The 20,295-nt window shown below is 38.3% G+C and overlaps 2 non-coding genes across 2 annotated transcripts; one reads left to right on the top strand and one right to left on the bottom strand.

The window, feature by feature from the left end:
• Positions 1–736: 736 nt before the first annotated feature.
• On the bottom strand, positions 737–881 carry LOC142455813 (small nucleolar RNA SNORA67). Its single transcript, XR_012785938.1, has one exon. It is a non-coding gene; the product is annotated as a small nucleolar RNA SNORA67 (small nucleolar RNA).
• A 12,857-nt stretch (positions 882–13,738) lies between these two features.
• Positions 13,739–13,894, top strand: LOC142455601 (U1 spliceosomal RNA). The gene has a single exon (XR_012785784.1). It is a non-coding gene; the product is annotated as a U1 spliceosomal RNA (small nuclear RNA).
• The last annotated feature ends 6,401 nt before the right edge of the window (positions 13,895–20,295 follow it).

The raw sequence follows: 20,295 nt of genomic DNA, 5'->3' as shown, positions 1-20,295 counted from the left end.
AACCCATAAAGAGTTCCAGTCTCTGAAAGGCATAGGGGTAGCCCTACACTGCCCAATGAGTCTGCAGAGAGTTGCCTGGGATTGAGAGTATGTGTGTGTGTGTGTGGGGGGGGGGGGTTGGGTTGATCATCTTAGATCTCTCTCTCTCCATATGAAGCTAGCCATTAGCTTTTCATTTGTTTAAGAATAACTTCGGGATTTGGATCAGAATTGCATTTTCATTGTATTCATAGATTGCTTTGGGTAGTATGGACATTATCACAAGATTGAGCATTCTTATCCATGAACACAGGATCAGGATATACTTCCATTTGGGTAGGTTTCCTTTGGTCCCCTCTAATAATATTCTGCACTTTTCTTTGTACAGGTATTTTGTCTCTCTGATTTAGTTTATTTCTAAGGATTTCATCTTTTGTGTAGCTATTGTGAGTGATATTATTTTCTTAGTGTGCTTTTTTATTTGGAAGTTCCTTTGTTAGTATACAGGAATCCAATTGAGTTCTGTTATGTACCTAATATCCTTCCATGCTGACAAATCTTTAGATTGTTCACAATTTTTAATGTAAAGTCTTCTGGATTTTCTACATATAAAATTATGTCCTATGCAAACCGTGTGAGTTCTATTTCTTCTTTGTCATGTGTTATCTAATGGATCTGACAGACTTCTAGCACAATGTCAAATAAGAATGATGGTATGGGACATCTTTGTCTATTTCCCTTTCCTTTTTTTTTTAATCTATGTAGGCTGCCAACGGAGGGCAGAAAGAGAGGAGCATTCCTTTCACCCAAAGACATCTTGGGCAGGCCATATTATATGCCAAGCTGCTACTTTCCTGAGAGGAGCACTAGTTGGTCCCTTGGAAGAAGGAATCATCTTGGACTGCTTCCCATTTCTAAGAGAATTGCTTTCAGTTTTGGGGGGATTTTTTTCCTGCTGAGTGAGGTGTTGACCATTGTTTTCTGTTTTTCTTTTTTCACTTCTGATCTTCAATCCTTATTTTTTGAGTGTTTTATCAAGAGTGTTGGATATTGTCAAATGCCTCTTTTGTGTCCATTGATATGATCATGTAGTCCTCATGTTTTCTTTTGTTTCTATAGTGGATTACACTGAGTGTTCCTTTAATGTTGACCCATCTTTTTGTGCCTGTATGAATCCAACTTCATCATGGGGTGTTATTTTTCTTCAGATGTTGTTTCATTCTATTTGCCAGGATTTTGAGAGTTTTTGTGTCTGTATTCATAAGGGACACTGATCTGTAATTTCCTATTATTTTGATGTCTACCTATTTTTGGTGTTAAGGTTATGCTTCCTTCATGAAATGAGTTTGATAATTTACTGTCCTTTTCTCTATTCTGGAACAACCTTTATTGAAGTCGTGATAGCTCTTCTCTGAATATTGGAAAGTATTCTTTTAGGGAGTAATTTTGTCCTGGGCTTTTCTTGGTTGAAAGATCTTTAATGACCTCTCTTTATTTTTTTGTTATGAGAGTGTTAAGGTTTTCTACATAAGTCTGTGTTAATTTGGGTTGATGGTGTGTTTCTAAAAATGTGCTCTTTTCATTTAAACTTTCAAACTTGTTGAAGTACAATTATTTATAGTAGTGTGTTATTGATCTTTTTATTCCTTTTGGATCTGCTGTGTTGTCACTCTTTCCATCTCTAATTTTGCATATTTTCAACTCTTATTTTCCTTTGTTAAGTTTGCCAGTGGTTTGTCAATTTTGCTACTCCTTTCAAAGAACCAACTTTTGTCTTGATTTTTCCCATAGTTTTCCTTTTTTCCAGTTCATTCTTTCATTTCTCCTCTAATGCCTATTACTTCTTTTCCCCATTGATTTTGGGTTCATTTTGTGGTTCACATTCCAGTTGCGGAAGATGTTGTCTTAAGGTGTTTGTTTGGGTTTTCTCTTCTTTTTTTTCTCACATGTGCATTGATTGATATAAATTGCCCTCTGAAAAATGCTTTTACTGTGTCCCCAAAGTTTGGTTATGCTGTATCCTTGTTTTCATTTCTATCGAGAAATTTTAAAATTTCTTGTCTTACTTGATCTATTATCCAGCCATTTTTAATAAATCTATTAGTTTATGTGCCATTGATTTTCCCCTTTGGTCTTTCTGTTGTTGATTTTGAGTTATATGGAGTTGTCCTCTGAGAAAATGAGTTGTAGAATCTCAGTATTTTAAAATTCATTAAAGGTTGCTTTATGTTCTAACGTGTGGTCTGCTCTGGAGTATGTCTGGTACGCTAGAGGACAATCTACATTGTGATCTTTTTGGGTGAAGTGCTCTGTATATGTCTAGGAGGATGTGTTTGCTGATGGTTTTGTTTAATTCTTCTGTGTAGTTACTGAATTTCTTTTGTGATATCTGTGTTTCCTTGAAAGTAATATACTAAAGTCTTCTATGACTATTGCCTCTTTGTCTATTTCTCGTTTTATGTCTGTAATAGTTTGACTACTATATTTTGAGGGACTTTCATTGGGGCTGTATATGTTTAGTATGGTTATTTCTCTTTTGTTATATTATTTATTTAATCATTATGTGTCATATCCTTTTTTGTTACTCATGATGTATTTTGCCTTGAAGTCTATTTTAGCATACAGTAACATTGATAGTCCCACTTTTTATTTTTGGCTGCATTTAGCTTGGTAAGTTATTCTCTAGCCTTTGAGTTTTTGGTCTAGTTTTGCCTTTGTACATAAAATGAGTTTCTTGTAGACAACATATTAATGGGTCTTGTTTTCTAATCTAGTCTGATACTCTCTGCCTCCTGCACTATTTATTAAAGGTATATAAATATCATTCTCCTGAATTTTATTTCTAGAACTTTCAGGGCCTCTTCTTTAGAGTAATCCTCTGGGGCCTGGATGTTGTTCAATTGTCTGTGGCTGTTTTCCTGTGTGTGTGTGTGTGTGCACGCGTGTGTGCGTGTGCGTGCTTGCATGTGTGTGTGTGTGTGTGTGTGTGTGTGTCTGAGCTTCAAATGATTGCTCTTTCTGTAGCATCATGGTACAGTTATTAGCCTTGACTGGACTGCTAGGTCATGTAGGACAGTTGATTCTTGCTGGGTTGATGATGTTGCTGTCACTTTCCTTGATTAGGGTTGGGGACAGTTAAGGATTTCATGCTGGTTTCCTGGGACATCTGGGGACTTTCTTGCTTTTTATCCAGGATGGACAAGGCCTTCCTTGCTGGGATGTGGAGACACCCTGGATCATTGTTACTGGGTCTCTGGGATGGCAGGGATCTTCCTTACCAGGGTGAGGGTACGCCCAAGGTCTTCCTTACCAGGTGCCTATAATGGCTGGGCCCTTCCTTATTAGAGGTTGGTGATGGCCATGCCCTTCCTTTTCTAAGGGTGAAGAAGGTTGGGACCTTTTTCCTTTGAGTGGTGGAGTTGTCTAAGGGCTTCCTTATTGGGAGGTGGGGGTGGGCAGGGATGGCCAGTGCCTACCTTGCAAGGAAGCATGAATGCCCAGGGCTTACTACTGGGTTGCTGGAATGGCTGTGGCCTTCTGTGCTAGTGGGGAAGGGTCAACTGGGACCTTCCTGTAGATACCTGTACTGTCCTGTAGACACCTGGAGCCTTCCTTGATGGAAGGGGTAGGGTTGGTCGGATTGTTTTTCTTTTGCAAGTTCAAAGAGAGCTAGGGCCCTCTTTTCCAGACTGTGAGGACACCTGAGGCCTTCCTTGCCCGGGTGCAGGGATAGCCAGAGCCCACCTTTCTATGGGGAATAGAATGCTGGAGGCTTCTTTGCAAGTGGGTAAGAAAGCTCAGGTGTTCCTTTCTAGGTTGCTGGAAAAGCTGAGGTCTGGATCATTGGGGGGCTGGGGGGCAGAGATATCTGGGAACTTCCTCACTGAGTCCTGGAGACAGATCGACTTTATTCTTTTTAGACTTTGGTCCCATCCCAAGATGCCTGCTCTTAATGTTTATATCATCAAGTCTGTTCCGGCTTAGAGCAAACATGGAAACATGTTCTGGTCCTGCACCATCCTTACAATTGTCTTATTTTGGAGGCCATTGTTGCAGCCACCATGCCAATCAATCTTTCAAGCCTTCTTCTTCGTTGCCCCTCTATTTTATCAAGAATAATGTTCTTCAACACAGGAACTTTTACTGACAATATGTTGCCAAGATGAATTTTTGCCATCGTTGCCTCTAAGGAACATTCTAGCTACTTCTTGCAAGACAAATTTGTTTGTTCTTTTGGCAGTCCGTGGTACTTTGAATATTCTTTGCCAGCCCCTTAATTAAAATCCACGGATTTTCATTGGTCTTCCATATTTAGTGTCCAATTTTCACATGTAAATGAAGCAATTAAAAGTACTGTGGCTTGGGTCAGGGGCACATCAGGACTTGCTTTTCAACAGGAAATGTGCCCAATGCAATGAATCCTTTGATCTCTTGCCTGCTGCTTCCATGAGCATTGATTGGGGATCCAAGTGAGACCAAATTTTTGACAACTTCAATTGGTTCATTTATCAGGATGATGATGTTATCTGTTGGTCCCATTGCCAGAATTTTCTCTTTTTCATTGAGTCTTTATTCATTCGGAAGGCTGTGTTCCTTGACCTTTATCACCAAGTGCTTCAAGTTTTGGGGCTTTCAGGAAACCAGGTTGTACCCTATGCATATAAGTGGTGTTTATAAGCTTCTCTCCAATCCCAATGCCACATCCTTCCATATGATTAAGATTCTCTGATTATTTTTCCAGCATAAGTATGGTAGAGGATACAACCTTTGAGAAGCCTGTTGTGCATAAATACCATCGAGTCGGTTTGAACCCACAGTGATGCTATGCACCAAGGAATGAAACACTCCCCAGACCTGGGTTATCCTCATAATTGTCCCTATGCTTGAGCCCATTATTGAAGTCACTGAGTCAAACCATGTCATTAACAACTGCCCCCACCCTTTTTTGTGGTCCTCTGGCCTTTACCAAGCAGTCCCCAGGGACTGGTCTCTCTTCTCAGATGCCTCTTTGAGGGAATTCATGCAGCATTTGATATAACCCAAATGGTACTGAACCAGTTCCTATTGATTATGCTTGTATTTCAACTAAAAACAACCCCCTCATTGTCAGAAATAAAACCATTTTGTCTTCCTACGTCCTTGCTAACATGTTTTACTCTCTGTTTTTGTTTGCTGTACTTCAAATACCTTAGCTAGCCTAGTGGGAGTGAAATGGCATCTCACTTTTATTTTTAGGTGTATCTCTCTGATGGCTCATGCTATTGAATATCATTTTATGTGTTTTGTGGCCATTTCAATGAAATATTTATGTAAATTCCTTGCCCTTTTATTTTGATGGGTAAAAAGAGCAACTACTGTTGAGTTGATTCTGATTTATAACTGCCTTAAAGGCTGCGTAAAACTGCTCTGTAGTGTTTATGAAGTTGTAACTCTTAACTGAGGTCATTTATCTCGTCTTTCACCCTCTGAGTGATTGGTGGGTTTGAACTATTGACCTTTCAAAGAGCAGCCTGGCACTTAATCCTCTGTGCCACCAGGGCACCATGATTTTTTAATAGAGTTTTATTATTCCTAACTTGTTGAAGTTCATATAATGGCAGCAAAGTACATAGTAAATAAATAAAATTTACAATTTTAAAAAATGTTCATTAAAAATTGCTAAGCCCAAAATGAAATGATAAGCTATCAATTGACATAATGTATTAAAAACTATAGATCTGATAAGAATATAATAAACCAAATATACATCATGGTAAATAAAAAAGTGGTTTTACAAAATCATGTAAAGCAAACCCCAACAAAACAGATAAAACAAATTCTCCCTTGGGTTTCTGAGGCTGTAAATCTTTACAGGAGCAGAAAACCACATCTCTCTTGTGAAGCAACTGATTGATTAGAACTGTGAACCTTGTAGTTTGCAGTCCAATGCATGATCCATAGCACCCTCAGGACTTCTCCAAAATCATGGAAGACTTTATTAGATAATAATCTCCAAAGTTAAGCTAGTTTCTTGTCTTAAGCTCCATCAATGTCTATATACTCCTAAAGGTGGGATTTCCATGAGTCTAACCTCTCCCTGACCAGTCAGGCAAGTGTCAGACTGCTAAATGTGTGGTCAGTGGTTTGAACCCACTAGCTGCTCCTTATGAGAAAGATGAGGCGTTCGAATCCTGTAACCCTTTATGACCTTAGAAACTCAAAGGGGCCGCTCTGCTCTGTGCTACAGGGTGACTGAGAGTCAGCATGGCCTGATGACAATGGCTCTTCTGTTTTACTTAATTTGAACCTGTCACTGGAGAAATCTGTGCTTTTCATTTTACATCAAGACATAATGGAAGTTTGGGTATCTTTTACATATTCCAACTTTGTCCCTTTTAAATGTCCACTGGAGTTGGCAGAACAAAAATAATTTTGATGGGGGAATATCAAGGCTGTAGAGTGAATGGAGTAAAGTTCCCCAGTGAAATTATCTTAGGATATTCATTGCTCTCCTTAGAGAATGAACCGGTGGTGTGTTGCGATGGAGAGAAACAAAAACAATATTGGTGTACATTTCCTGGTATTTTTCTCACCAATTTAATTAAATTTTCTTAAAACCTCTTCCTAATAATGTTCATAATTATTCTGTGTCCTTCAAGAAAATCTACCAAGCTTACCATTTTGAAAATTTGAAAAAAAAAAAAAAAAAGACCTCAACTTTCTGGGCTGACTAACCTCTCTGTCTTGAATGTAACCAGTCCAGTAGATCTCGTGGATGCCCCTGTTTTGATTGGACCTTCTTCGGAGACACCCTAGTGAGACAAAGACAAGTGCATTACAGAGAGAACTTGGCTGCAGTTATCCACAATTATAGAGGTCTGATTAAGTGTATATTATTTAGAAAAATGCATATAAGAATTGTAATTCTAGTAACAGTACATTTTTAGTTACCCTATGAGTAAAAACAATTCTTGCTAGTGTTCTGGTTAATATGAATTTAAGCCTATCTCTACGATCAGTGGGTGATTACAGACAAGTTCTCTCAGCACGACTTGTGTCTTCTTCTCATTAGAGCCTTCAAAAGAATGGCCCAACCATAGCAGTCGCTTCTCAGGGTTTCTACTGTGTCCATTAAAATCAAGGCAGAGAGATCACCCCAGAAGGCTACAAAACTTACAAAACTGTTTTCTGAGATCCCAAAGAATAATTTTGATAGAGTTTTTCAAAGCACATGGGACAACCATGGAGATTGTGGAAGTTACATAATTTCATGTCAACTTGAGAAATAAATGCAGGGGTGGAGTTAATCTTGCCAATCAGGTCACAACCTGATGGTGCATTCCTGAGGGAATGGCCTTCTCCCGAGGATTCTGGGAACTTCTCCCCTTTCTCTGATTCACCTTCCTGTTAAAAAGCTGGATGGAGCCACGCTGAGACCTGAGCAAGCCCTTTTATACTTCCACCACCACTGGATCCACAAGACCTTTTAACCCACTGACATATGATCTTCCTGCATTTTACATCATTGCATGTGACTGTGTGAGTCCAAAGAGAGATTTATGAACTCGTATCAGATTTATGTGCTAATTCAGACTAGGGTCTTGAGCTGGGACTTATGGGCTGAGCTGGTATGTTTGTTTGATATAGAATTACTCTTTGATATAAAGCTCTTTCTTATATATATATGAGTATCCCTGGATTTGTTTCTCTAGTCAGCCCGGTCTAACACAGACATTATAATGAAGTTTAAGAAAATTGGAAACTGCTGTGGTGAGAACAAGTTCAGTCAGTGTTCAACCTCCTGGACTACCAGGAGATAGTGTACCCATTTCCAATTAGCCAAACATGATGCTAGACTATCTCAGTTGTTCACTAAATTATTGACAAACAGATCAACTCATTAATATGTGCAGCACTGAATGCTAACCACTGGGTTACGCTTGAGAGTATTTAATTTAATTGCCCTACTTGGCAAACGCTAAGCGCACTCAGAGAAATTGAGTAACCTCTTCTAATTTAGATTCCTAATTACTAAAAGAGTAGTGTAAAAGCCCAATCATTATATGCACCATTTTTTCATGAAATAAAATACCCGTTAAATTATATTTTATATATATATATAATTTAAATTATATAATATATTTTAAATTATATATAATTATATATATATATACTTTTATATATAAAACAAACTTTTCTGAATGTTTTGCTTAGCATATAATCATTTTGTAGATATCTTTGTTATAAATAAAATTTTCCATTTATCAGATACTATTTTCAATAATAAAATTGAGTTGTCTTCCAACTAATATAGTTTAACTTAAAAGCATAATAATGTTCAACAACATAACAAACTTATGTTCATTTATATTGTTTTTCAAACTTTTATTCACTACTCTTTCTCTGTTAAAACATTCATGATTCTGAAAAGAAGGTTACAGTATTGATGCTGACTTGAAATTTAAAATATTAAAATTTTCACAAACAGCTCTTGTCCTGATCCATAGGAGAGGGGTGGTCTTCTACATGTTATCTGCCTCTGTAAACTCAGTCTTGGGTTTTATCTCTATTTCCTGGTAAATATGCTTCTTTTAAAATCCAGATCTTTCAGTTGTTCCTTTACCAGGTTTATCTTGTGCACATATTTCTTGCTTATTTAGCAACCTTAGAAAACTATAGGAGTGTTTGCTTAGTCATCTTTCTCAATTATTTATGGTGAAATTCAACAAATATTTGGTCATAGTGAGTTTCAGGTTTTGAGAGGAATTACCCTGACTGACTCTGTTTCCAATTGGGAATTTCCACAAAGCGATCAAACAAACATTAATTTTTCACCTTTCTAAATAGAAGTGAGTAGGTTTTAGGACCTTTCACCTTAGTATTGAAAGAGTGTTTTGAATATCATGAATATGTATGGACTGTTGGGGAAAGGATTCTTGGCGTCCATATTCTTCCATTTCTTAATTTCTCCTGTCTTTCTTGCCTCCCTTCCATTCACTTGCCTTCCTCTCTCTCTCTTCCTCCCTTCCTTTTACCCTCTCTAATTCTCCCATCTTCAGTGGTCGAAGGAGAATTGAAGAAGTGTTAAGGACTCAGAAGAAACTGGAAAAGGAATGAAAGCAGAAGAAAAGTAAGAAGACTCGCGGCAAATGTGTCTTGTATAGGACGTCTGAAGCACAGGGGAAGTGTAATCTTTGACGTCTCATCTCACGTTAAGTCTTGGTAGTTTTATAATTCACAGCAAATGACCGGCTTATCTTGAGCCATACTTCTCTGGTTCACAGAAGGACTTCAGTACTTTAAAGGAACGAGCGTGTTCAATTTTATCATTGAGGGCCAGATTAGATTCATGCAATGGTAACCCTCAAAGGGAATTCTTGGATCATCCTCTCTCTAATTCATCTCTTTGTTTCAAAGAGTTGAAGTCCTGTCGAGGACAAAAGAATGAATATTACTGTTCCGTAGTTGCACGATAAATTATTGGTGAGGCATTGATCAAAACTCCCTCAAATCTTGATTCTTGGATTAAAATGTCATCAATGATACATTAACATTCAACTAAAATCCAAGCTTCTTAGCAGACCTTGTCTCCTATCACTCTTAGTATTCTAATTGGTCCTGCAGCGTGAGTCTTCACGCTGGTCCTGGGACTCACCAAGGTATTTTTGTGTCTTGAAACTTTGGGAATCTTGGCTGGTTACTCTGCTGGGAATTCTTACTGCTGGCCTCACCAGCCTTGTCTCATTATGAATGACTTCATGTCAAATACATCTCAGCCGATATACCACCTTCTCAAGAAGAGCTTGGCAAGGCAATCCTGAATAGACCCCCTGCTCCATCCCATCCTTCTACTTGACTTCTCTTTGTTAAATAAAAGCGCAGTCCAATTTGTGTTGCTGTTGTGTCCCTGAAACAACGACGATTCACAGCCAATGACCATCTTAGCCCGAGCCGTGCTTCTCCAGGTCACAGAAGGCCTTGAGTATTGTAAAGAAATGAGAGTGTTCAACTTCATCACGGAGGGAAAATTGCATGAGGATATTGAGTTTTATTGTTTCTTGTGTTCACTAATGCCGAGAGCATGCTGAGTGCATTGTAGATAAATAATCCTTACATTTCAAATTAATGAGTACAAACAGTTGTAAATATACAGAAAGAGTTATTCATCTGGGGAAGGCTTTTACTTTACACAGCATCACCAAGCTCTGTCCTCCCTTCTTAATATTAAACTTTCCTAAATGTACACTTTTCAAACCAATCCAACATAAGTATGTACATACATTTAAAAACACAAATACTGGGTCTTCTCAAGAGATACCATGGGAAGAGAAAAGGGATGCTCATATTGACTTTTTATTGCAGGCAAAATCATTTTTTTTTCTGGGTCTTGCTTTGAATTTTGACGAAATTCCAGTTCCTCATAAATGTAATTTTCTTATAGGATGGCTAATTAGTAGAATCTCAGAGAGTGGTTACATCCACTGTGTTTAATAGCAGCGTCACACTCGAGGTCACTTGGAAACACAGGGGGTGTCATGGGAATGGATACTGGCACCTCCAGGTCGTAACTTAGACTGTTTATTGTCTTTTTGCCTGCCACCTCCTTGAAGTTAGAGTCCTGTTTACATTACTAACCTCACTCTTTCTAACGTGATAGGTTTAGGATAGCTTTAGTGGGAACCTTAAGTGCTGATCAACACACACACATACACAAGACACCGTTTTAATTGGAAAATTGTAAAGACATTGGAGGGGATTGAAGTGTCTTTATTGTCAGACATTATAGTGAATGTGCTCTCTAACCTGGATATTTTACTGTTGCCTGTTAAGGATGGAGTGTGGGAGTTCAGGGGGTACTCTGGCATTGAGAATTTAGAGAATAAGCAGATTATTTAGTTTGCCAATTTGAATCTTTGCCCCAAAGAAAGAAATAAGTAAATAAAAAGATCCGGCTTATAGAAACAAATGAATAAATTAGCCTTAGTGTATTGTAAGACCAAAAGCATAGATCTCTCACTGAAAGTTCCATCTCTTACCTGTAATTGGGACAGAACTTTCTGTTGTTCCATGTTATTGAGATGCTCAAGTTTCTCCTCAGCCCCATCACCGACTGCAGTCAGGCCATTAAGCCCCACAGAGGGAACCATGCGTTCTTCTCCTAGCATCTCTATCCCTTAGGATATGATTTTAGTCAGATATTAGTTAAACTAGGATGTAGGTATTGTCTAACAGGAAAGGGGGGCACAGTTTTTTTTTCTTTTTAAAAGCATAAGTGCATAATACTAAAAGTACAAGCAAATATACTTTTTAAAGATATATTGAATGGTACTAACTTCTCCGAGAGGTAAGTAGGGCAAGCCTGTGTCTTACATACTTTGGATATGTTGTCTGCAGCGGCCAGTCCCTGGAGAAGGCTGTCAGGCTTGGTGAGGGAGAGAGGAAGTTAGAAAGAGGAATGTCCGCAGGTGGGTTGGCACAGTGATGGCGACAGTGGGCTCAGGCGAAGGAACAATTGAGGGGACGGCGCATGTTTCGGCAGTGTTTTGTTCTGTTGTGCGCAGGGTCGCCATGGGCTTCAAGTTACTTGATGGCATCCAAAGACAACAACAAAAATGAAACAATTTGGGGGTTTTAAAAGAAAAAAACACACTATCAAGAAGATAAAAAGGCAATCCAGAGAATGGAAGAAAATGTTTACAAAGTATATATCTGCTAGGGGATTTGTCTACTATTAAAAAATCCTCCAAGCCCCTCTTATATCTCAATAATAAAAGAGCAGCCCAATTGAAAAATGAACAATGACTATTAACAGACATTTCTCTAAAGAAATAGCCATGGCCACTAAGAACATGCAGAACTCAAGAGCATTAGATGTCCCTTTTCCCCCTCTCAGCCATAAATAAGCAAGCACTAATCCACTTCCTGTTTGGATTAAAATGATCTATCCTAGACATTTAATGTGACCATAATTACACAATTTTTGGTTGGGTTGTGACTAGTTTCTTTCACCTAACATAATAGTTTGAAGGTTCATCCGTGCATTAGCATTTATCAGTATTTCATGTTTTATGGCCAAATAATGTTCCATTGTACGACTGTACTCTACTTTATTTACCCCTTTATCACTTGAAGGGCTTTTGAGTTACTTTAATTTTTGAATAAAGTTCCTAAGAAAATTCATTTCTGTGTGGATATATATTTTTATTTGTCTTGGATATGAACTTAAGAGTGGAATTCCTGAATTATATGTTAAGTTCACTTTTTAAGACAATGCCCAACTTTTAAAAAAGTAGTTGCAATGGTTTTTAATTCCAATGGCAATGTATGAGCATCCTAGAAAATTTGTTATTTGGTGTGTTTTTTAGCCATCCTAATAGATTGAATGTGATATTTCTTTGTAGTTTGGTTTGAATTTTCAATGACTAATCATGTTGAGCAATCTTTTTGTGTACACTGGACATTTCTATACCTTCTATGGTCAAATTTATATTTACAGTATGTACTTTTTGAATTTTAAGTTATTTGTCTCTTAAATTTAGAATTAGAAACATTATTTACATATGTGTATAAATTTATCAATATATAGGATTTGAAATTTTTTCTTAATTCTTGGGATGTCTTTTCACTTTCTTGATGGTACAGTTTGTAGCAAAGAAGTTTTAAACTTGGCATCTATCTACTTGTCTTTGTCATTTGTGATGTTGGTATTATATTTAAGAGACCATTGACTAATCCCAGACATTTAAATTTGTAATCTAGTCCGAGTCAATTTAATCATCTGATTTGAGATAAGGGTGATAGTTACTTATTTATAGATTTATTTATTTATGAATAAGTCATTTTCCCCACCCTACTGTTGAAAAGACTATTTTTAACAAGTTGTCTTATCACTCTTCTTGAAAATAACAACTATAAACATGGTGATCAAACTTGTTTCTAAACTCTTCTATTTTACTGACCTTTATGTATAGCGCTCTCTTTGTCTTTAGGATTATTTCTATGAAGTTAATTTTTGAATATGAAAAGCGTGAGTTCTATAGTTTTCTTCTTTTAGCAATGTGTTGGCTATTGTATGTCATTTTCTTATAAATATCTTGATAAATTTGTAAATTTCTCCAAAAAGGCAAACTGGAATTTAGGTAGGGATTGCTTTGGGGTCTCAATTTAAGGGTTGCTCTTCTTTGCAAAATTTCTAAGCCATAACATGGATTAGTTAAGTCTTCATTAAATTCTTTAAAAATGTTTAAAGGTTTTTATTTACTTTTTAAAAAGTTATTTTATTAAATCAATATCCAGTCTTTTAGATATAATAGACAGAGTGTTCCCTTAATTTCACTTTAAGACTTTTCATTTTCAGTTTATAGAATTAAAGGTACATTGTTAGATATTTCACATTCCTGCCTTCTTCTCTTATTCACTCATTAGTTTTCATACTCAACCGCTAGAGAGATGTTCCCTAGAACAACTCTGACCTTCAGGGCACTTCTTATAAAATCCTCTAAGCTAGCCTCCCCACTAAATCAGAGCACCGATGCTAAAAGGACACGGTCCTTGTCCTCCGCTGAGGTGAATCACTCTAGGACAGGCTGAAGAAAGCAACTATTATTATCACTCCTGAGGTGTGACTTTGTATTGTACTTCTTAGGAGTGGCCCTTAAGTCAGAGAAGCTTATTTTGTGGTTAAATTTTGGTAAATAGCTGTGTTTAAGCACTCATTCCAGTGAGGTTTCTATCCTGTTTTGGTTGGTTTTGGGTGCAGGTGAAGAATAAAATCATGTTCGTACTTACCTGGCAGGGGAGATACCATGATCATGAAGGTGGTTTTCCCAGGGCAAGGCTTATCCATTGCACTCCGGATGTGCTGACCCCTGCGATTTCCCCAAATGTGGGAAACTCGACTGCCTAATTTGTGGTAGTGGGGGACTGCATTCGCACTAAAAAAAAAACAAACAACACAAAGATCATGGAAGAAGCACACCAGCCTGTTAGATGACAAGGTGTTGAAGAGATCAGGCATCAAAGACCAAAAAAAAAAAAAAAAAATCATAACATTGTGAATGAGGGGGAGTGTGGAGTGGGGACCCAGGGCCCATCTTTGGAAAATTGGACATCCCCTTGAAGAAGGGGTGCAGGGAGGAGACGAGCCAGTCAAGGTGCAGTGTAGCAATGATGAAACATACAACTTCCCTACAGTTCTTGAATACTTCCTCCTCCTAACTGTCATGATTCCAATCCAATTCTACCTAACAAATCCAGCTGGACAGGAGGATGTACACTGACACAGATAGGAACTGGAAACACAGGAAATCCAGGACAAATGAACCCCTCAGGACCAGTGGTGAGAATGGCGATACCGGGAAGGTGGAGGGAAGGGGAGTGAGAAAGGGGAAAGGGGGAACAGATTACAAGGATCTACATATTACCTCCTCCCTGGGGGATGGACAGTGAGTGAAGGGAGACATTGGATGGTGAATATAAGACAAAATAATAATAATTTACAAATTTATCAAGGGTTTATGAGGGAGGGGGGAGGGAGGGGCAAAAAGAGGAGCTGATTCCATGGGCTCAAGTAGAAAGCAAATATTTTGAGAATGATGATGGCAACTTATGTACAAATGTTCTTGACACAATGGATGGATGGATGATTTGTGATAAGAGTTGTATGAGCCCCCAATAAAATGATTTTAAAAATAGAAATAAACATCTTAGGATGGGAAAAAGAAGAAAGGTTGGTCATTAGGATGGTGGGAGCCAAAACTTTGATAATGCAATGTTTTGGAGACCCAAAGCCCATCTGTAGACAATTATACATCCCTTTACAGAAAGGTCACAAGGAAGAGACAAGTCAGTCAGGTACAGTATAGCACCCATGAAACATACAACTTTCCTCTAGTTCTTTAATGCTTCCTGACCCACCCACCCCTTTCACTATCATGAACCCAGTTCTGCCTTACAAATCTGGCTAGACCAGAGGATGTACATAGGTACATATAAGAGCTGGAAACACACATAATCCAGGACAGATAAACACCTAGGACCTCTAATGAGAGTAGCAATAACAGGAGGGTAAGGGGAAGGTGGGAGGAGAAAGGGGAGGAGAAAGGGGAAACCGATCACAATGATTTACATTTAACCCCCTCCCAGGGGGGCAGACAACAGAAAAGTGGGTGAAGGGAGACATCAGTCAATGTAAGACGTGAAAAAAATTATAAATTATCAAGGGTTCATGAGGGAAGGAGGGTGGAGGAGGGAGGGGAAAATGGAGGAGCTGATACCAAGGGCTCAAGTAGAAAGCAAATGTTTTGAACATGATGATAGCAACAAATGTACAAATGTGCTTGACACAATGGATGGATGGATGGATTGTGATAAGAGCTGTATGAGCCCACCATAAAATGATTTAAAAAAAAGAATAAGGTCAATTGTACCCTGATTTCTACTCTTAAATTGCTTCTTAGTGGGTGAAGCTAAGGACATATTCACAGTCTTTCAAATTCCCAGATTTGATTGCATCCCTGGGGGGCTCTTAAAGGCCTTTCTTTCTCCTGTTCTGGTTTCTCTCAAAGAAACTTCTAGTTGGCGTGTGTTAGAACGGAAAGCCTCCTCTCATTTGGTCTCCCCTAAGATTGCTTTTGGCAACACCTTCACTTAACACACGGAGTTCTCCAAACTCTGCTAGAAATAAAGCTATTCTCCCCAGGCTTGAGTGCAGAGCCCTTTGTCCTGAAGAGCTTCATTTTCGTTGGGGTAGAATTACCACTGTACACAAATGAGGGCCCCCTGAAAAAAGATCATATTAGAAGGTGCCGCCTGGAGTGGGAGAAAAATGTGGAACCATTTCAAAATCATAACTCGACAAAGTTTAGTGGTCAGAGAGACCCCGGAGGAACATCCAAGCCTATGGCTCCAGGCATCCTTCAGGTCTGGCATGGACTCATCTCCTTGTCAGAATCATCAACCAGCTGCATCAGTATTTCTGAAAGGCCAAGTTCAGAGGTCTGGGAAGGAAGTAGGAATAGTTACAGGAAACCTGGGGAGGAAGAAGACCATGAGTACATAAGGTGATCGCAATTGATGAGTTGCAATTAAATTTTTGAACTGTTGACTCTAAAACTGATGATCTCTTCTGTAAGCCTTCACTTAACACACAAGAATTTTTTTCATTTTTTCTCTCTCAAAGCTAGGATCCAGGAGTCTTCTCTGAGTGACTCTGCTCCATGAAAGGGCACTGGGAAACATGGGAATACTTATGATTTTATTTGATTCTCCTTATAGGGAACCATTCCCCTATAGGCAGGAAAAGTTTAGGCCCAGTCATTTTTACCTTCTCTGTATTGAGGGCCCTGGTTGTGCAGTAGTTATGGACTGAGCTGTGGTCTGAAAGTCAGCAATTTGAAACCACCAGCAACTCCACAGCAGAAAGTCAGGGCTTTCTAATTACATAGAAAGAGTTACAGACTAGGAAACTCACACGGCAGTACTACCCTGTCCCACAAGGTCTCTATGTGTTGACTTTGACTAACTTGATGGCAGTGAGTTTGATTGGTGTGTGTGTGTGTGTGTGTGTGTGTGTGTTTTGGGTAGAGCTCTGTTTCATGTGTGTGTGTGTGTGTGTGTTTTGGGTAGAGCTCTGTTTCATGTGTGTGTGTATGTGTGTGTGTGTGTGTGCGTGTGTGTGTTTTGGGTATAGCTCTGTTTTTCATGAGTGGAAACTGAGTAGGGACGAGATCTGGTCTCCCCGTACCATCTGACTGGCATAGACGGCAAGGCAGGGCTCTGAGGGAGAGGAGGCCTTGGCTCTCCAGGGATAAAGCAGAGCTAGAGACTTGATGAGAGAAATGCTCTATTGATTTCACGAGGTGTACTGGGTAAATCTTCCAAAACAGGGTACTCGTGGAAGTGGGTGAGCCGATCACCATGTGGATTAGAACTCAAACACACTTTAGGTTTTTAAAACTGGAATTTGCTAACTTTTCTTTAATGAATGTTTTCCATTTGCTATTTGCTCTTTAAGATCAACTTTCAGGGATTTTAATTTTTTGAATAGAATTTTTTACTAGTGAAATTGTTTTGCTGGGAAGAGCTGTATGGTGTGGTTCCTGGACTTCTGACGGCACGAGTTTTCCAGTTAGTGCTACATGGGAGAAATCATTTCTGTGTATTGAGGCAGATGATTTTTCTAATCAAAAGTTTTCATAGACTCACATATTGTTCATTGTGGGAGTGAAGATATCTTTACTGTATTTCTTCTGTATTATTTTCTAATTCATCTTCTCTATTACAGAATTTACATCTCAATTTCAGACAAATTAAGCCCACAGTCTAATCTTTGTTTATGCCCCCCTCTGTCCATTATTTTATCTAGGTAGCAAAACATACCCTTCATGATTAATTACATTTATTCATAAATCATCAGACAAAACACTTATCAATTCATTTGAGCCACCGGGCCAACTTGGTCAGTCTGCTCTGCGTGGCTCATTTGTTGGCTGCATGCATACCCAATAGCAATTGCTTTGAGTTAATCTATGTTGACTCATTTTAAGAGCCTGTCTTGAGGCTAGCTATGCAGTAGGTATTCCTGTAATTTATAAAGCGCATTCTCTGGGCAAGTTCAAGTCTAATTTATAGGTAAACCTGCTACTAAGAATTATCAATATACTTCTGTAAGATGAATTTTCAGTCAAATTTGGAAGATGGGTTACAAATTTTAGGATGTTTCTGTCTCTTAATCTGAAATGCATGTCAACAGTTTGCCATTAGTGTGATAATGATAGTTATAATATGTAAATATTACTAGCTTTAGTCCAAATCAAAATTTTTATTGGGGCAATAAGGCTAACATTTCAAGAACCAATAATTATAGAAGAAAAGTCTTGTTTGCAGTCATAATATTACATTTTATATCATTTTATTAAAATTCAATACCATTTGAGATGCCATTGATTTACAAAATTGACTTAGATGCAACATCACCCTCTATAAACTTAGAATCTATTCAAGGAGGTAGAAATAATAAAAATTAGCAGTAATATGAGGGGGTTAATTCTACTCCCACCACCCCGCAAAAAAATGATGTCATGTGAGTGGGATAGTGCATTTAGAGGATTTTTTCCCAATCAGGTCAGACTGTTAACCAAGCTTTCTATTTAGAAGTTTTGAAAAGTTTATGCAAAAGTGTCTGACAGAAAAGGCCTGATTTGTGGCCGAGGGGGACTGGTTTCACCACTACAACAATGCACCTGGATCATGCAGCCATCTCAGTGTGAAAGTTTTGGGCAAAAAACAGCATTCCTCTCTTCCCCAAGATACCTTACTTACTTGATCTTGCTCTGTGCAACATCTTTTTGTTTCCATTAATGAAGAGGGACATGAAAGGACAGTGATTTGATGACACAGAAGAGGTGGAGAAAAAAACCAACAACACGAGGGAGGTGCTGCCAGCCATACAAACAGATGAGTTTGAAAACGTCTTCTAAGAATGGAACCACAGATTTAACAAATGTATGAAAAGGAATGGAGAGGACTTTGAAAGTGATAAGGTTGTTTTGTAAAAATATTTAATATATAGCATTGAAAAATATTTCTGTTTTTAGGGGGTACCCTTGTTTATGGCAAATATAATTACCATAAGTATAATTTATGAATGTTCAAGTTTTAAACAGTACAGATTGCTAGCACTGTTGTGTGGCAATATGTAAGAGGAAGTGATTTCAACTAAGATATACTGGGTAGGTTATCATTGAAGAGATGACTTTTACAAACCTTTTAAGTTATGACATGTAGGGACGACGGTTTTCTAGAGTGGATGTAAGGATCTTCCAAGCTAATTAAGTCTCCTTTTAACATATCCAATTAAGGATGGACTGAAGTTGAGTGAATAAGCTCTCTGTAATCATTTTAATCATATTGATTTCCAAAATATATGTAGGCTTATTTTTTACATTAGCAGGTAGGGCAAACCCTCAGTAAACATAGTGCAGTCAGATAAATGCATAACACTCAGCACTCTTAATAATTTAATCTTCCACTACTTGTCTGTCAGTTTGTATTACTGTGGTTGCCTGTTTGTTGCTGTGATGCTGGAAGCTATTTCACTAGTATGTCAAATGCCAGGAGGATCCCCCAAAGTGAAGAGTTTTCAGTGGAGTTTCCAGACAAAGCTCCCAGACAAAGAAGGCATCAAGTGCCCACTTGGAAGGAAGTAGCCTTTGAAATAGTTTCAGATACTGAAGGTCTAATGAACGGAAGAATAGTATCATTACAGATAGTGCCAGAAGATGGGCCCCTTGGTAGGAAGGGCTCTCAAAACGTGACTGACAAGGAGCTGCTTTCTAAGTGGAGTTGACTACAGTGACATGAACGGAGTAAAGCTGCGAGAGTAGAGCCTTTGAGTCTTCATTTGTTGATGGTCACCACTCAAGCTCAGAAGAAACCACTGCAAAAATCTAATAATTTGAAGTTGGAATGTACATAGAATGAATCTACAAAAATTGGAAGTCATCAAAAAATGAAATGGAATGCATAAAGATCAATATCCTCAGAGTTGGTGAGTTGTAATGGACTAGTAATGGCTGTTTTAATCAGAAAATCATAAGGCTTACAATGCTGTGAAGGACACAATAAAGACAAATAGTGGTGTATCCATGATCACAAAGGACATTTCAAGTCCGTCTTCAAGTACAATGCTGTCTTGCTGTCTGTGATAGTATATTTATTTACCTTCAAGGAAATGAAAGCAGTAAAACCATTGATTGGGTATACACATCAAACACTAAAGTTAATATGGAAGACATTGAAGAATTCAACCAATATCTTCAGCCCAAATTGATCAAACATGCAATCCAGATACATTGATCATTATGAGCAATTTGAATGCAAAAGTTGGCTAAAGGAAAGGACAGTAGTTGAAAAATACTGCAACTAGTGATAGAAATTTCTAGTGACCAAATGGAGCTGGAGACCATATGACAGAATTTTGCAAGACAAATGGTTGTTCATAGCAGATGCCCTTTAAGAACAACACAAATGGAGAAGATATAGGTATACATCTCCAGATGGGATATACAGAAATCAAATTGACTACATCTGTGGGAAAAGACCTTCGGGAAGCTCAGGATCAGTAGGTCAAGCCAGGCTAAGGCTGACTGTGGATCAGATCATCAATTGCTCACATGTAAGTTCAGGTTGAGGTTGAAGAAAATTAAACAAATCTACCAGGGCCAAAATACAACCATGAAATCTATCCATGTTAATTTCAAGAAAATAACAGAATATTGACCACGAATGATGAGCTGGGGAAGGGGGGCGCAGGGAAGGGGGTCAAGTATACATTTA

This window comes from Tenrec ecaudatus, chromosome 8 (genome assembly GCF_050624435.1).
Source record: "Tenrec ecaudatus isolate mTenEca1 chromosome 8, mTenEca1.hap1, whole genome shotgun sequence".
Taxonomy (NCBI): domain Eukaryota; kingdom Metazoa; phylum Chordata; class Mammalia; order Afrosoricida; family Tenrecidae; genus Tenrec; species Tenrec ecaudatus.
Note: the sequence above shows the minus strand (reverse complement) of the source record. Positions and strands in the feature narration are given on the sequence as shown.